The sequence below is a fragment of the Lathyrus oleraceus genome, chromosome 6 (genome assembly GCF_024323335.1).
Source record: "Lathyrus oleraceus cultivar Zhongwan6 chromosome 6, CAAS_Psat_ZW6_1.0, whole genome shotgun sequence".
Classification (NCBI taxonomy): Eukaryota; Viridiplantae; Streptophyta; class Magnoliopsida; order Fabales; family Fabaceae; genus Lathyrus; species Lathyrus oleraceus.
In genome coordinates this window covers 112541508-112560375 of record NC_066584.1, presented here as the reverse complement: position 1 = coordinate 112560375, position 18868 = coordinate 112541508, and the positions used below count along the sequence as shown (strand labels likewise).

The window sequence follows — 18868 nt, the reverse complement described above, 5'->3', positions numbered from 1 at the left end:
TGCGGAAAGGGTAACAGGATTACCACTCGTTGCAGGCGCGCTGACCCTCGAACCACGTCCTTCAGACGGTTTGAAAAAGATAGTGACAGTAGACACTGCCCCACGATCTCTATTATCAGCCCGAATAAACTGGACACAGCCCTCGTCAATCAGCTTCTGGATACCAGCCCGCAATTGTTCACAACCATTATCTGACTCTGCACAGCCCATACAAGCTTCATCACAACCCGGGCAGACACCCCCATTCAACAAACAACCCTTGACAACAAGCAGAGAAGTCTGAATTTCTTCCACCCTGCCAAGAAGATCTTCAGCTTCAACCCCTTCAACACAGTTCACCCGGTGAGCACCATGCGCAGGCATAGGGTTATTCACGACATTCGGTACAGGAGCGAAATTGATAGTCTTGGCATCAATCAAGTCCTGGACTTTATGGTGGAAAGCCCTGTAGTTCTCTATATGGTGGCCAGGCGCACCAGAATGAAAGTCACAACGCACATTGGCATCATACCCAGGTGGTATTTTTGTCAATGACGCCATAGTCCTCAATTCAACAAACCCTAACTTGAGTAGTTCGGGTAACAGTTCGGCGTAAGTCATGGGTAGTGGGTCGAAACGCCTATCAGGCATTCTCTGCCTTGGCTGATACGGACGTTGCTGTTGTTGTTGTTGCGGCATTTGTTGTTGAACCCTCTGTTGTTGCGGTTGTTGACGTTGTTGAGGTGCAGGAATGGTTACCGCGGCAACCTGATGGTACTGACTTCTGTTCGGAACTCGGCGATGTTGAACAGCATTAGTATCACCCTCTCTACGGCGAGGTGCCCCAGAGAACGGTTTCTTTGAAGAAGAGGAACCAGCATCTTGGATCTTACCAGCCTTGATCAAACTTTCTGTCCTCTCTCCACATATGACAACATCAAAAAAGCTTCCGAATGGGCAGCTTCCCATCCAGTCCATAAACACACCCTGAAGAGTACTGATGAACATATCTGTCAACTCCCTTTCCAGCATAGGGGGTTGAACTCTCGCAGCCAATTCACGCCACCTCTGGGCGTACTCCTTGAAACTTTCACTGGATTTTTGGCAAAGACTCTGCAGCTGAGTCCGGCTAGGCGCCATATCCATGTTGTGCTTATATTGCCTTAAGAAGGCTTCACCCAGATCCCTCCAGCATCGGATCGAATCTCTCTTCAATTCCATGTACTAGTCTAAAGAAGCCCCAGAGAGACTATCTTGGAAAAAATACATCCACATCTTTTCATCGTTTGTATACGCAGAGATTTTCCGATAATATGCCTGCACATGAGTGCGAGGGCAAGAAGTACCATTGTACTTGTCAAAAGAGGGTGCCTTGAATTTGTATGGGATTCTCAACCCCTCAACCAACCCTATATTGGTCACATCGAAACCAAGAGAGTTCTGGCATTCCATAGCACGGATCTTCTCAGCCAGGGCATCCACCTTCCGAACCCTATCCTCAATTCTTCCCACATCACCGTCATCTTCACTCAGCAGTGTGAACATGTCCTCTTGTCTGTCGACAATAGGAGCTGGATGACGAACAGGAGCCCGGGTAGCTCTGACATTGACAGTCTCAGCAGCAAGAGGTTGTCCATTAATTCTTATACCCCTGAGTTCATCCCCCACAGCATAGTCATGAACGGGAGCAGCAGCAACATTCTCAGGCACAGGGATACCAGCAGGTGAACCACGGTTAGACGCCTGAATCACGGTCTCTTGTCTCTGAACCAAGGCTCGAAGCTCCTCCTGACCTTGCGCAACCCCTTGCATCATAGTCATAAACTGGGCCATGTTCGCCCTCATCTCAGCCAACTCGGTCTGAACCTGATCCATACTTCTTTGTTGATTGAGTCTGGTTGAATACCGGTGCGGTCTCTGATCAGCTATCCTGCCTGACACAGGAACCAGAGTGAGAAGTCGGGAACGAGAACACCTGTCATGCAAAATGATATGTGTATGATGTGCGTGATGTGTATGCAGGTTAACTTTTTTTTCATGCATTATTTTTTTGGAAAATAAACATGCTATGATGCAAATGATGGAGCCAAGACTGGTCGACTGAGTATCACACGGCACAGGATCAAATCTTCGGCTTGAACTCTGGTATCACAACTTCATCTGAAACCCAAAGTCATCTGAACCAAGTCATCTGAACCATATCCATATCTGAGCATCCTCAAATTCAGCCCAGGGATCCGAAATAAACGGAACCCTCCGATCAATACCAGGATCAAACCTCCGGTGTCCAAAAATAAATCCATAAATCCGACTTATAAATATGACTCTGATCAACAGCTGTACCAATAGTCACCAACAAAGTCACCATCAGAACATGCATCAGTAAGAATCAACCCTCCCCTCACAGGTAAATTCTAATCAGGTCATCCTAAGGCGGATAATGGTCTTGACAATCGGGCCAAGATACTCAACGGGTTTGCCCTTTCGGGTGTGCCGTTGCAGCTCTCTTAAGATCGTCTCAATCAAAGATCCGGGAAAGAACGGTCACCGAAGTCAACAGCTCAGATGAGATCATCCAACCTGAGTGGAATAACTCCAAACAGAAGGACTCCCTCAAATGAACCTCGTCCGGCTGTGGTGACACGTTGCAACAACATGCTGATACAGCAAGTGAGGAACGCGAGACCACACTAATCCTAGGTGTATACTCGGGCCTGGTTTTTAGCCCCACCCAGAACACCCACCCCAAACAGAGGAACCACCTGTACAGAAGACAGCTCAATGACAGTATGATGCATGCAAACAGATATGCACATATATACAACATAATAATCATGAATGCAATAAATAATAGCAAATAGCAACCAAAATCATAACCTAGAGAGCGCTAGGAGAGATTCGCTTAGGGAAGATAGACCAGCAAGAGGTCAACTTCTCTTTATCCCCAGCAGAGTCGCCAGCTGTCGCATTACGCGAAAAACCGGCGGGAAAACAGAACAACAGAGCCGCCACCGTGCGTTATTTATCCCAAAAGAGGGAAAGGAAACGCTCGAAGTAAACCTGGAAAAAGCATGGTCTCGCGACCAAAGAGAATCGGATCGGGAGTCGGTTATGCGAAGGGAAGGTATTAGCACCCCTACGCATTCGTCGTACTCGACGGGATCCACGCATAAAAGGAAGGAAAATGGTTGCTAAACGCTGCTCATAAACAAACAAACACTGGCTGAAGAAGAGACACAAGAAAACAAACGAAACTGACTCGGCAGGATATCGCATCCTGGGCCTACTTAGTCTATCAAGCATAGACATCAGAGTCGAAGTAGTTCGGACTAGGGAGAACACATGCTCGCTAGGATGTCGCATCCTATGCATACGTATCTTCTTGGACTAAGAAGAATCAGAGCATCCGTAGTTCGGCTCACGCACGCCAAACAAAACAGACACAGGCAAACGTGGAATCCGAATGCCAATCGCTGGGCTTACATCAGATTCCGAACCAAAACACACCCACACTGGAAACCAGATGCCACTTGATGGACTTATACCGGACTCCAAGCACACAACAAGAGGATACGGAATGCCAATCGCTGGTCTTACATCCATCTCCTAACACACACAAAGACAAAACAAAAAGGGCGCCCGGAGAGATCAGCTCATCTCCTGCCTACGTACCTCATCTGGTATGAGGATCAGGGCGACGTAGTTCCCCTACGCAGGGACACAGGACTAGCCTAACCAGATAACAGAGGGAGACACAACTAGGGAGACTAACTCGAGCCTAGATGTTATCATGCATATCATCCCTAAGTCAAGGTTGCTATCTAACTTGCACAGGGAGCAAGCTAAACCTAAGAAGCACAAACAATCAAAGCAAACAATCACAAATAGCACACACTATATACACACCAAGTGGGGCCCAAACAAAGGTTAGGCTGCAAGAGCAAGCCAACTGTATCAGGGTGACGTTAGCTCTTAACCTTGACATTGAGAGTCAAGGTGAAGCTGATGAAAGGTGAGTGAAGATGGGACTTCACAACTCTTATCCCTGGCCTGGGAGAGCTTCAGACAATGAAGTGTGGGTCCAGAAAGTGGGAACCCTTCTACACTTATGACACTGACTCAACATAGATCTTGGGGTTAATGTCCACAAGGCATCAACATGTGATGTGAGCCAAGGGACGACTCAACAGAATAGCAGGAGATGGATTGCACATCTCTTGTGTCTGCCAATTGCCTTATCAAAGGTCTTTTCCTGCTTGGGGACAAAAATAAACAAGCACAAACATTGCCTCTTAAGGAGGACTTCAGACAGGTGCCTGGCCAAGTAACAGGCCAGGTCTTCCAGACTACATGGAGAAGAGATCATTATACCTCAATGCTCAAGCTAGCAAGCAAAGCAAACACAAGTTCACAAGGGAACTATAGCAACTAAGGTACCTTAATTGAAGATGCAGATCTGGAATCGTGGTTCCTTGGCCTTGTAATGGTGAAACAGAACTTCTTTGATGCTTAGGTTGATGAATGAGTGGAGATTCGAAGCTCAATGCTGCTTGATGATGCTCTAATTCTGATCTGCCATTGATGAAGCTCTATGTAACAGTTCCAAATCTGGATCGAATGTGGTGATTCCTTGCTTCAATCTTCTTCAGAAAAGCTTGTGGATGATGAATCAATGAAGAATCAATGCTATGTTCTTGGAGAATTCGCAGAAAAATCAAGAAGAAAAGTTGAGAGAATTTGCTATTTTTGGATCTAGATCTGTTTGAATGAAGTGTTAATCAGAAATTCGGTTAGGATTAGGAATATATAGGTGCTGCTAATCATCTTTGTTAATCAAGCTTAGCCAAAACCAAAGGGATTAAGTGAAATGCATTTTTCATGTTAAATGGCCAAAGTAACCTCATGTATGCAATGCCTTGCCACAGTGCACGAATTATTGGCCAAACACCCTCCAAATAACACTTCAGACCAATTGCAAGTGGAATTATGTGTGGAAAATGCATACTCTTGAAAATGACTTTTTTCCCTCCCTTTTTCAAATTCAATTCACCTTAAAAATGCCATTTTTATGTGATGAGTTTTGATGAAATGTAATGAATGATTTGGATAGAGCATGTCAAATGGAGATTGTAGCAAGAAACCCCACTCAATTTGGCCAAATGGTGTAAAAGTTATCCAAGTTTGAAGTTCAAAAATTCTTGATAATGATTTGATCATAACTTGCCAACCACATATGAGAAATGGATGTTCTTGGACTTTTTGGAAAGGTGAGAGCAAGATCTTCAACTTTCATGTTGGACAAAATTTCATTTGAAGCTTGTATGATGATGTAAATTTGGGGAGAAGACCTTTCCATTTTGGGCAATTTGAAATTACAGGTCACTTACTATTTTTGGAAACTTTTCATCTGACCTCAAATTCTCCAATCTTGATCTTTGAAATGTCAAATGAGACTTGTATGGACATGAATGAAGCCTCTCAAACCATCTCCCACCTTCAAATCCATGATTTCAGGCACAGTTGACCACAGTTGACCTTCTAGGGTTTCAGATGAAATTCAGCTTGACTGTTGAGCTTTGATCATCCAATCTTTGGCCAAACCATTTCAAAATGATCCCTAGGTCATATGAACTTGTTGAACCAACCATAGGGCTTTGCTTCAATAGGAAATGCACTTGCTTGCTTGCTTGACTGAATCTCCTGACCAGTCTTGACTGATGACTTGCACTTGGGCAAATGGACAATGCAATGCTGTGCAGTGGACAATGTTAATGTTATGACCTAACATGAAAATGAATGTACAAAATGGTAGGTGAAAATTTGAGGTGCTACACCTAAGGCTGAGGGATATCTTCGTAAAACGTCTAAAAGTTGGTTCGTTTCCTCTTGGCTCATGGTAGCACTAACTATAACTAGACGGTTCATCTCTTCATCGAGGAACTCATATCTCAGGTTCTTAGGCAGTTCCTTAAGTTCTAAGGTTGGTTTCTTAGGGCATGGCATAGGATCTGGGGTAAGGGATAAATATTCGTAAAGGTTATCATCGATGTAGGTTTTCTTAAAGTCATCATCTTCCCTTATGAGAGTTGATGGTAACTTAATTGTTTTTATAATTTCTTTTTGTTCTAATTCTCTAACACATTCATCAATGATATCTAAGGCATAACACGAGTCTCCCATCACAGGTGCCATAAGAAATTTCGAAAGTATAAATTCTATTTTCTCGTCACCTACCTCAAATGTCAACTTTCCTTTCATGACATTTATTATGGCTCCTGCAGTCGATAAGAATGGTCTACCTAGAAGGATTGGTATATCATTGTCCTCTTTGATGTCCATGACAACAAAGTCAGTAGGGATAGATAACTGACCTATCCTAATAGGGACATCTTCTAAAATTCCTATCGGATATTTAACAGATCTATCAGCTAACTGATGTGACATCTTAGTGGGCTGTAATTCTCCTAAGTTTAACCTCTCACAAACTGCTAAAGGAATTAGGCTCACACTAGCTCATAAGTCTAGAAAAGCTTTTTCGATGACATGATTACCCAAAAGGCAAGGAATAGAGAAATTTCCAGAATCTTTATCTTTCTTTGCTAATTTGTCCTCGGAAATAGCATTACATTCCAAAGGCTTCGGATCGTCAAGTCTATGTTTGTTGGTAAGGATGTCTTTGAGAAACTTTGCATAAGAAGGTATTTGGGTGATGGCTTACGTGAAAGGGATTTCTACATGAAGTTTTTCTATAACTTTAATAAATTTTTGATACTATTTATTGATCTGGGTTTGTTTGAGTCTTTGCGGATATGGTATAGGTGGTTTATATGGCGGGGGTGGTACATAAGTTTTATCTTTAGGTTCTTCTCCTTTTTCTTGACCTTCCTGGTTTTCAGATTCCTCTGGTTCCTTTACTTCGTCCAGGGGCTTGGTACATTCCTTAGAAGTTTCGGGTTCACTCAATCTAGGGTTTGGTGGCTCATCATAAGCGTTCCCACTTCGTAGGGTAATGGCATTGGCTTGTCCTCTCGGATTTTGTTGAGGTTGTCCAGGGAATTGTCCTCCAGGTGTAGTCTGAGGGGCTTGGTTTAAGGCTACCTGAGAGATCTGGGTTTCAAGTATCTTAGTATGAGTAACTATTTGGTCAACCTTGGTTTCTAACTGAGTAATCAATTCGTTAACATGAATGTTTTGGTTCATGAACTCCTTGTTTTGTTGGGTTTGAGCGGTGATAAAATTTTCCATAACTTTCTCAAGGCTCGGCTTTGGTGGTACAGGTTGCATAGGTTAATTTGGTCTTGGGGCTTGATAACTAGGTCTCGGAGGCGCATTATTTTGGATAGGGTTATTGTTTTTATAGGAGAAGTTCGGGTGATTCCTCCATCCAGGGTTATAGGTATTCGAGTATGGGTTCCCTTGGGTGTAGTTCACTTGCTCGGATTGGGTTTCGTTTAATAGACTGCATTCTGCAGATTGGTGTCCTTTGGTCCCACATATCTCACAATCCGACGAAATTGCCGCTACAATATTCGGGTTTATGCACATATGCTCGACCTTAAGGGCTAATGCATCCATTTTAGCTTGCATCATGTCTATAGAGCTTAGTTCATGCACTCCTCCTTGGGCTTCCTTCTTCTCAATTGTCGCTCGTTCGACTCCTCATGATTGATGGTTTTGAGCCATATCTTCGATGAGGGCACTAGCTTCAGGATAAGATTTGTTCATCAGAGCACCGCCTGCAGCAGCGTCGATGGTCATCTTGGTGTTATAGTGAAGTCCATTATAGAAGGTTTGAATGATTAACCAATTTTTTAAACCATGATGTGGGCATGCTCGTAACAACTCTTTATATCTCTCCCAAGCTTCGAACAGCGATTCTCCTTGGTTTTGGGTAAATCTAGTTATATGGTTTTGAAGAACGGCGGTCTTACTCGGGGGAAAATATCTAGCAAGAAATACTCTTCTAAGGTTATCCCAAGTCGTAATGGAATTGGGTGGAAGGGTATCTAACCATGATAGGGCTTTATCTCTGAGGGAAAAAGGAAATAATCTTAAACGTATTGCCTCAGGAGAAGCTCCATTGGTTTTAAAAGTGTCTGCTAATTGAAGAAATATTTTTAAATGATGGTTTGGCTTCTCAGTAGCGAGACCTGCGAATTGTCTCTGTTGCACTAGTTGCAACAGGGATGGTTTAAGTTCAAAATTATTAGCTGGGATGGTTGGGTTTACTATACTAGAACTAGGTTCTTCATTTGATGGTTGAGCGAAATCCTTAAGAGGTCTTTGGTTCTGATCTTCGGCCATAGCTCTCTTAATCCTATGAAAGAATAAACGTGCACGAGCGTAACGTTCAGGTTCCGCCAAAGGGTATACTAAGCTTAAACTTCCGGTGCTGCGAGTTCTTCGCATTGACCGGCAGGAAATAGCCTAAGTCTAAACGATATAACAATAGGAAAATGAAATTTGACGAAATTGGTCCCCGGCAACGGCGCCAAAAACTTGATACGGTGTTTCGCAAGTATACGAACGCGTCAGAGTAATATAAAAGATTGTCGAATCCACAGAGACCAAGTGTCAATCTATCATTATCTGTCATTATGGTGTTTATCAAAGGCAATCAAAATAGGTGTTTTTTGGAGTGTGCAATGAAAAGTAAAGTGTTGAATAAAGATTAATTAATAAAGACAAGGTCGAATGTAATTCACGTAATCAATTAATAATCCAAGTACTTGCTAATAGAATTACTTATGGGCAGTGTTACCTACTTTGAAAAGAACTAATTTAACAGGAACTGTCGCTTTCGCGTATTCAGAACCAAGTTGTACTCCCTAATCAAACCCTCTTATTGTCACTTATAAAAAGGCGCGCATTGCGTTAGAGTAGTAAACCTATTTTTATGAAATATAGTATCTTGCCTAAGTTGAAAAGTATTATAACCTGGATTTCTTTACCAAAAGAGGTTCTTACGAACCAGACTCTAAACTTATAAACGCATCAGAAAATAGTTTTAAAATCTCTTTTCTTCTTAAATTAAAAACTCTTAATGAACTAAACAAAGCGCTTTCACTGTTTTTGAAATAGTTAAAAACAATTAAGTTTAGATAGACGTTGGACGGCTTTCGATCTTACCCAACGGAATTGAAGTGCGGGAAAACTTGAGTTGAAAGTTAAAATAGCCCTTAAGTGTTTCTACGAACAATTGTACGGATTATCGGTTCAATTACGATCCTTACATTCTAACCTTATAAATTTAGTTAGACATGGTAAAGTAAAAGTGCATTAATTTAAATAAAAGTAGTGCGAGTGCGAGAAATAAATAAAGTAAAGCGAGTGCGAGGAAATAAATAATTTAAAGCGAGTGCGAGGAAATAAATAATTTAAAGCGAGTGCGAGGAAATAAATAATTTAAAGCGAGTGCGAGGAAATAAATAATTTAAAGCGAGTGCGAGGAAATAAATAATTTAAAGCGAGTGCGAGGAAATAAATAATTTAAAGCGAGTGCGAGAAAATAAATAAGATAAAGACAAGTAATAAAAACCTGCTCCAATCGGAGGGTTGAGTAAATTGCAAAGCAGAAATGAAAATGGCGGCAGGATTAACTTCCTTCCAAAGTGCTCCAAACTCGATTACAGACTCTATTACAGACTTGATTACACAATTGTGGTAACACTCCAATGCGAAGCGATTACCACTTTAAAATACTGAATATATGCCTAAGTGAAACAAAGTTGCTCTGAGTTTGCCTCTGTTCTAAGTTTGGATGATTGTAAAAGTGATTTCGAGTTTCTATTTATAAGCAAGTAAAAAGATGGAAATGACAAGGATGCCCTTCAACTTGAAAATGGGAGGGAAAACTTTTCCTCTTGTGGCGCCCGCCACAAGGCCAATCTGAGGCGCCTTAGTGGAAGTAGTGGGGAACGTGGCAGTTGAGGGAAGTTGAGCTTGGACACGTCATGGCAGGGTCTATGGCGCCAGCCATGGGGTAGGCCACAAGTACAAAATGCTGAATTTTAGGGTTTTTAGCTCTTTTTCACTCCTTTTCTGGATTGGGGCTCCGATTAAAGTAAAAACCTGAAAACAAAGGAAAACATAGTAATAACACAACAAAATAACAATAAAACAACTAGAATGCATGTGAAATTGGAGTCGAAAATACGGTAAATTTCAGTGTTATCAACTTAATATATCATTTGCAAACATATATATCAACAATTATAAGAATTTTTATATGACCAAAAATCTCTTTTCATTTATAATTGGAAGAATTACACTGAGTACAATTTCAGCAACCAAATGAAAAATCCAAGAGAAAAGGAGACTAGTCATCCTAAGGATCCCTAACAACGTCAGAAGACCTAGCTGAAGGCACATACTTCCTTCAAATGCGTCCAATCTCGGTCTCAAAAGAAGCCTTCATTTGAGTCTTCTCGAGGACAAGCTGATCAACAATCTTCTTCCAAGAAATGGAAGGTTAAGGCATGCTAGAAGATGAAACCTCTGGCTCTCTCCGGCTCTTCGTCACCCAGTCTTCAAGTAGCTCAATAAGTGCATCTTTGTCCTTAGGCTCCAACTGCAACTCTTCATGCTTCTTGCTTAAATCACGGAAATGCTCTTCCCACATATCCTTCTCTTGCTTCATCTTGACGAGCGCGTCTTCCAACTCCTCTATTTCTTGGTTAGGGAGAGTTAATGGCTCAACCACAACCATAGACATAGGTCTTTCACAAGGATAAGGCATCTTCAACTCCAAATCTCTCTTCTTCACCCAAATAGTTTAAGCTTCCAAAGCTACACAATTACGCGGACCAAGCTCGGATCTTTCTTTCCTATGCACATTATGCCAAGCATGCACAATCTTCTGCTTCAAATGTTGGGGATCTTTACCCTCTTAATAGAAAAGACCTTCTAACAAAGTGTTATTAGGTTTGTCTCTAAAGGGGAACCCAAGTTGACGACGAGCCAAAGCAGGGTTGTAGTTAATTCCTCCTTGTATACCAATGAGAGGCACATTAGAGAATTCACCATAACTATCAATAATCTCCAAACTGCTCAAAGAAGGATCATACCAAACTATATCATCATTAGTGAGAGACATAAGTCTCTGAGACCACCTTAAACATTGTTTGTTCTCCACAAAAGCAGGTGTCTGAGGCAAGTAGTTCCACCACCCTTAAACCACTTGTATAGAAGAGGAATAAAACAGACAATAGTTCCACCACCCTTAGAATTCCTTAGATGCAAAGAGAAATACATATCACCCAATAAAGTAGGCACATGATTCCCAATCAATAAAAGTCTAATGGCGTTAACATCAATAAAACCGTCAATGTTAGGGAACAAAGCTAATCCATAAATGAGCAACACAAAGATGGCTTCAAAAGAGTCCACACTACCGACTTGAGCAAAAGCAGTAGCTTCCTTGATGAGGAAATCAGATGGCAACCCAAATAATCCTCCTTTCTTCATCCAATGAGCCTCTATCTCAGACTTCTTCAAGTGAAGAGCTTCAGCAATAAGATGAGATCTGGGAATCTCTTCCAACCCACTAAATGGCACTCTACTATAAACAGGTATCCCCAAGAGATGAGAATACTCCTCCAATGTAGGCACAAGCTAAAAATCCGGGAAAGTGAAGCAACGGTAGAGAGGATCATAGAACTGCACCAATACACTCAAGAGTCCTTCAACTACATCAGCAGACAAGATAACTAGAAGCTTCCCATGGCGTTGTTTGAAGTCCAAGGGATATAATACAAAAGATGCTAGCTTCCTTAACTCTTTCAAGTCGGGACATCTGAAACTGTACTTCTTAGTGTTCCTTCGTCCACAATCCATGGTCTAAAAATATTTGCAAATAATACCTCAGTTCCTTGAAATTTTCGTGTGATGAATGTTATGATGCGCATGAATGCATGAATGCAACAATCACAAATAAGGGATCACACACAAGGAAAACAAAGGTCAAAGGATGAATCAAGTCATTGTCAAGATCAATCATCCATTTTGGTGGATTATTCTTTACACCTTATCAACACCCAAGTTCCATTGATATTGACAAGACTTGATTGGATTATTCTTTACACCTTATCAACACCCAAGTTCCATTGATATTGACAAGACTTGATTATATCACACATACATATATACAAACATCACATATATACAAATATATACACACAAAAAGTAGGCTAAACCCATTGGAGACTACTCCCCAGCAGAGTCGCCACTTAATTTCTGTAGCGGTAAATTCATGATCATCAAGCTATGGGTAAGCTAGACATCAAATAACAAGAGTCTCCACCGCGTTTTTACTGTTTCCAAGGGAAAAGGGAAAAAGTACGAACAAAACCAAAAAGTAAGAAGTTTTCAAATCAAAACTAATAAAATGTCAGAGATTACAGGTAAGGGGGTTGGTTACACAGAGGGAAGGTGTTAACACCCAAAGTATCCTAGGTACTCCTAGGAAACCCTTTTTGTGTGCATATGTATTTGGTACAAAAATGATGTTTACAAACAAATAGAATAGGGGGATGAGAAAATAATTCATTAATTATATTTTTGTGCTAGACAAGACCTTCGGACTTGTGCCTACGTACCAACATAAAAATGAGGGATCAAAACCTCGTAGTTCGTGATACAAATTTCAAAGTGGGTGCATTGCTTTTAACAAAAATTGAATTTTGAAAGGCACAAAGGCCTAAAAAAGGTTTGAATGGGTTAGTTATTTTTGGCTTTTCTGAAAGTTTAAGTTAAGTATAGTAAAGTTTATTTACAAATTTGATTTAAGAAAAGAAGTTTGAAAGTGCAATGGCATAAGGCCAAAGTTTCTATCTTTTTGCAAAGTGGTCAAAGTTTAGAACAAAATAAGTTCAATCAAAGAAGATTTTGAAAAGGAGGGAGGGATTTTGAAATTACAGAAATGGGGAGAAGATGAAGAGACTAATTCTATGCACAAAATTAAAAGTTAAGAGTTGAAAAGATCTGACCAATGGGTAGCAATCCAATAGATAAGAATGTCAATAGAAACCCAGAATTCCCTTGGACATTCAGAATCAAGCAACACACAAATGCACAATTATATTATCTTGAAGAGCAAAGGCATCAAATAAAGATAGCCACATCCAAGCTTAGACACTCCATGATATTTTGTAGATGTTTAATTGGCTGCATTGTATGGTAAAACACTAGCTGGATTCTAATGTCTTGACTAATGTCATGACATGCTGTGGAGATGTTTGTTTGACTGCATTGTATGTTAGAATATCTAGTTGTACTCTGATGTCTTGGCTGATGTCATGACATTCTGAGTAGTGTACTGCAGGATTAGCTAATACAGGATTCATTGAATGTCAAACTGGATGTTATGACATTCATCCCTGTCAGCAGATACTGAGGAATAGAACAGTTGGTGTTCTGTTAGAACTCAGTATTTATTTTTCAGTCTGGTTATCAAGGAAATACCAGACCTGGCATAAGGCCTACTGTCTGAATGTCAAACTGGATGTTATGACATTCATCATTGACAGCATATACTGAACAATAGGCAGAGTGGTTTTCTGCTACACGTCAGTATGTATCTCAGTCTGCTCTTCAGGAGGATAACAGACCTGACATAAGGCTAATTGTGTGAATGTCAAATTGGATGTCTTGACATTTATTAATGTACGCTGATACTGAGGTATGGACAGATTGGTCCTGTACAGTTCAGCAAATTTGTACTGTCTGTTTTCAGGAAAAACAGACTTAGCATATGGTCCTTGATTTGGATGTCAAACTGAATGTTGTGACATTCATTCCTGACAGCGTATGCTATATTGTAGGTTGTTTAGTTTTTCCGTTTCAGCATTTTTCTCAGGCTATTCTTCAGGGATTCAACAGCTAAGAGAAAATCCAGGAAACCAACAACCAAGCTACATTTAATGAACCTAACAAATAGCCTATTTGTTAGTAACCTAGATGTGGAATTTAGGGGAACTCGCGTGACCTTAAATTCAGGAGAATACAAGTACAAGGCCTAAGTGCTGCAATATAAAAGGATGGCAATCCTTCATTCAGAACTAGGGTTTTTAGACGTGAAGATTTTATTTGTCAAATATACTTCACTGCTGTATTTTTATGTGTCTTGTATTAGACGTATCTTGTAAGCCAAGCTATTATCACATAGATGATTGCATTGGTATAGGGTGTTCATTGAGTTGTAAGTGTTGTGTCACTCTAAGCTTTTAAGCGTGAGTGCTGTGTATCTTGATTAAAGCTGTTAAGCACAATCAAGAGTTGTTTGAAGTGTGACTTCATAATTGTCTTTAATATTGATTAAAGGTAGTAATCACCGAGGTGATTGAGGGGGAGTGAGTAGGAACTCTGATCTTAGTGTAAGATTGAAATTGCATTGGGTAGGTATTAAGTGATAGGGTTAAACAGTTGGCTTAAGGTCTGAATTAATACTACTAATAGTGGATTTCCTCCCTGGCTTGGTAGCCCCCAGACGTAGGTCATGTTGGACCGAACTGGGTAAACAATTACTTGTGTTATTTACTGCACTTACATTTTAAGTTCTGCATAATTCTTGTCTGCGCAGAATTGGATGTCATAACAACCCCTGTGACATCAGAAGTCTGTTAACTAGAATTTCATATTCTTCAAATTAGCCCATGTAACAGATGAATTCAACAAGCCACAGGTTCAAAATAACAGCTTCACAATGATTATGTTGCAGACGAACTCAAAGGTATCTTGAATGATGTATCAGATGAAGTTTCAAATTGCAAGCACTTGTTTTCATAGAAAGTTGGCATTGGCCAAGTCCTTTAGCATAAGAATGTTGCCTAAGTTCTAAGTCCATTTGTCCAAGATCAAGCCAACAGTCCACACAAAAGTTTTTTAGGGTTTTTGTTGTTATTATGTACATTAACAAGATATATCACAAACAAGCAAAGTATACACAAACAAGATATATCATACAATATAGTCCAAATGGACAAAGTGAAAAATTGCATTAACATAAACAATTAGAATGGTATGAATAATGGCAAATGAATAAAAGCTAAAATTAAATGACATTAAAGTAAATGACTTGAAATTAAAAGTTAGTAGTTAATGAGTTAGAAGTTAGTATTGTTTTGCTTTTGCTTTTCATCTTTAAGTCATTCTTTGGAGAACACTCAACCCACTTATCACAAGCATGGATCCTTGAGCCAAGACATCTTCTAAAGGAAGGAAAAAAGGCCAAGTTTCCACACAATACCATGAAAGAGGGGAGACTTACAATCTCACTAACTAGAATGCTATGCCTTTTATGTCACAAATTTAACGCTATGTTAAGCAATCGTAATTGGACTTATGTAGAATTCATAACTATTTGAGACCGGTCAATAGAATTTTGGTGTTAATGCATGTTTGAGACATAGTATAATGGACTATTCTCATGAAACATACCACACACAAAAAGAATATGCAAAAGAGGTGGCCTAATCTCATCCATACTTATGTTTATTTTTCAATCAACTAGGCTTAGGACTTTGAGATATCATAGGCCAAATGAGATGGATGCATAAGGAAGGGGAACGAGATGAAGAGGGAGGGGAATTGATCAAAACTCAAATTGGTCAAAAGAGGACTTTTACCAAATTAATATCATTCATTCATTTTGGGAGATGGAATGTGCATTCCATCAATCCCCTAAATCCAATGATATTAACTTGACAAAGTCAAATCAACTTTGACCAAGGCCCAACAACACAAGTCAAACTCAAACAAATCATCACAATTGGTCAACAAAATTATTTGGCATTTATTCAATTAAAAAAAACTAAAATAAGGCATTTAAATTAAATATGGTTTGTCAAATTCCTAAAACCTCATCAAAACACCAAAGAAATGGCCATGGGATTTATCATAGGTCAATCAAGGTCAAAGGACCTTGGAGAAAACATTTCAGAATTTTTAAAGACTGAAAAGTATTTTTAAACAATTAAAAATAATCACAAAATCAATTAAATCATGAAAAATATTAATAATGATCCAAAAAATGATTTTAATTCAGAATATGAAAGAGGAAATTAATTGAATTTTTTTGGTGAAACTCTCATATTTTTTGGGATCAATATTAAAATCAATATGAATTAATGAAAATAAAAGGAATAAAACAAAAATCAGAAAATATGAAAAAACGTGAGCCACTTGATCTCACTCATTAATTGAGGTGGCAGATCAAGTGGCCTATAACGCGCGTTCTATGATGCACTGCAGTCAATGCGGCATATGCTTGGTAATCACAATGGACGCATGAGATTAAAACATTTTAAAACAGATCAATGGATCTAAACACTTCCAGTGCATCACCGGAGTCCAAAGGCCGATCGTCTTCTCCGATGACCCTGGCCGGACTGGTTCACTCATCACCATTAAAAAATGAAAAATGAGGACATGATCTGAACGAAAAAATGGCGTAGAGCACGAATCTGACCTCAATTTTAACTAACTCCACATATATAGAAAGATATGAGGAGTTGAATTTTGAGGTGTGTCAACTGAGTTGCTTCGATTTGACCTCTAAGCAACTCAATCTTCTTGCCTACATTGGTAAGACTTCAGACAACCAAAGATCCAAGAGAATCGAGTAAAATTGAGAGATACTCGAAGAGATGAAGTTTTCTGAAAATTACCTTCAATGCTATGCAGTTCTTGATGTTGCTTGCTCCAAACACGATTTGATCACACTTGAGAAGCTAGCTGGAAGTGATTAGAGAGGTTGCAAGGCTTTGGATCTTGGAGTTTTTGAATCTTCAACAATTCAGATTCAAACTCAAATTTCAAATTGAAATTTCTCAGGTTTTCCTTTAGAATATGAGGGTTTTAATGGGGGGCAAAGCTGGGGCTCAAGGTGTGATTCAAATGAGCACAGAGGTCATGTATTTATAACATGAATGAATGATATTTGCACACTTTAAAAATATGTCCAAAATTAGCAATGTTGATAGCATGAGTGCATGGGCATGTGCATGCCAATGATGCAATGCAAAAAGGTCCAAAATGATTCCAAATGAAGTCTGAATGGAAGCTTGATTGGCAAGGCAAAGTGAACTGAAGTTTTGAAGTTTGATTCTTTCCAAAGATGCAGCCGTTTAAAGCCATGCGCAGACCTAGCAAACCTCATCTAAAATGCATGAACTTGGGTTATTTGGAAATCTTGGATCAGGGGGAACAAGTTTGATGTTAAACACCTTTTCTTTTGGAGCTTGGAACATGGAGAATTTTGAGGTGGAAGTTGGGAAATTCCAACATGTTGAAATTTTTTCTAAGTGTCAAGCCATATATCTCAATATTCCACCTTGCTTAACTTTTTATGTGAGCTTCAAATGAAAAAAATGTCTTCATAAACGTTGTATCTCTTTCAAATACCTCCAAAATGGTCACCAATTTCATGTCATTTGTGTAGCAGGGTCTTCGTTACCTTTAGGTTTATTGACTAAACCAAAAGTCAACATACAATTCGAGTCGCCACCGCACTTTTATTTGTCCAAAGGAAAGGACAATCCCATACACACAAAGAGCCAGCACAGCATTGAAACCCCTCTGGTCACCATCTTCCAGTTTCTTCTTTGCTTCTCCCAGTAAGAAACTCAGATGAAAACCATTAACTTCTCCCTTCTGACACATATTAGCCTTCAAGACTGATTCCCTCAAATATGTGGTTGAAGCAACCATGCTGAGATCGGGCAGACACTCCGAGCTGTAGAATAGCAACTGTGACTTGACGGGAACTCTGAGAAAACTGGCAATCTCCTCCAAAGTAGGGACCAAAACATAATCCGGGAATGTGAAGCACCTCAATGGAGGGTCATAGAACTGCAGCAGTGTGAAGAGAGCATCATGTTGATCTTTGGAAAGAATCGTGACGAAACTTAGAATCAAACCGTAATCCTCCCGGAATCCTTCTAGAGAACCAGGATCCATTAACTTCATTAACTGTTGAATGGGCTCCAGACAGACCACCGGAAACTTGTAGGCGACGAGTCTCTTTCTGTCAATATCCATCTTAAGAGAACCAGAAAACCCCAACCGGAATCAAGAAGAAGATGTAAACCCCCTAGAAATGGATAAACATGTGTTAAATGATATGAATGCAAAATGATGTGATGCAATGCAGTGACATGGAAATCAAGGTTGCTGTATCCGCTTGAACATCTGTCGGGTTGCACTGTCTGAAGAGAAAACCACTGAAGAATATAACACAAAACCCAAAACTCTGCTCCAGAAAACCGGGTTGGTTGGAGGTTAAGGTTTCCTGAATTTAGCCCGCCCCTCACTGGTAGGTTCTAAGAACAGAAGTTTGTCAGCTTCAGCCCTTCAGTCGAGAATAATACGTTTACCACTGAAGGTTTGGCATTATTACGGGATAAAAAACCTCTGCTGACTCCCCTCAACAAGACACCCTAAAGCAAGTTCCCAGTCTCGGGGTCCTCGGATTGATCAGCGAGAATGCGCCCACCAGAGCTAACATAATCACGTCTCGGAGGAGAGGCCTCGACTGAGTTCTCGGAAAATGGTCACCAGAGTCGACAATTTCTAGAGGAACATCATGTCGTTACGGAACATCCGTAGGACATAATATATCCAAGAGAAACCTCGTCTGGGTGTGGTTCTTCACGAACGACTTAACGTAGCAACATGCCACGCAAGCCTCATGAACATCCACTCTAAAATCTGTGTGTACACTCAAGCCTGGGTAATGGGCTTACCTCTCATAGAACACCCCACCCCAACAAACAGATAAACGGCAGCAGATACAGCAAACATATGTACATGAATGCAATAAGATAAAGCAGGTAAATGCTGAAAATAAATAACTGTACAAAAGAATAAACACCCAATAAACAAGAAACCTACA

At 40.1% G+C, this 18868-nt stretch overlaps 1 non-coding gene across 1 annotated transcript; it reads left to right on the top strand.

Annotated features, from left to right (window-relative positions):
* Positions 1-7792: 7792 nt before the first annotated feature.
* LOC127098904 (small nucleolar RNA R71) lies at positions 7793-7899 on the top strand. The gene has a single exon (XR_007793588.1). It is a non-coding gene; the product is annotated as a small nucleolar RNA R71 (small nucleolar RNA).
* The last annotated feature ends 10969 nt before the right edge of the window (positions 7900-18868 follow it).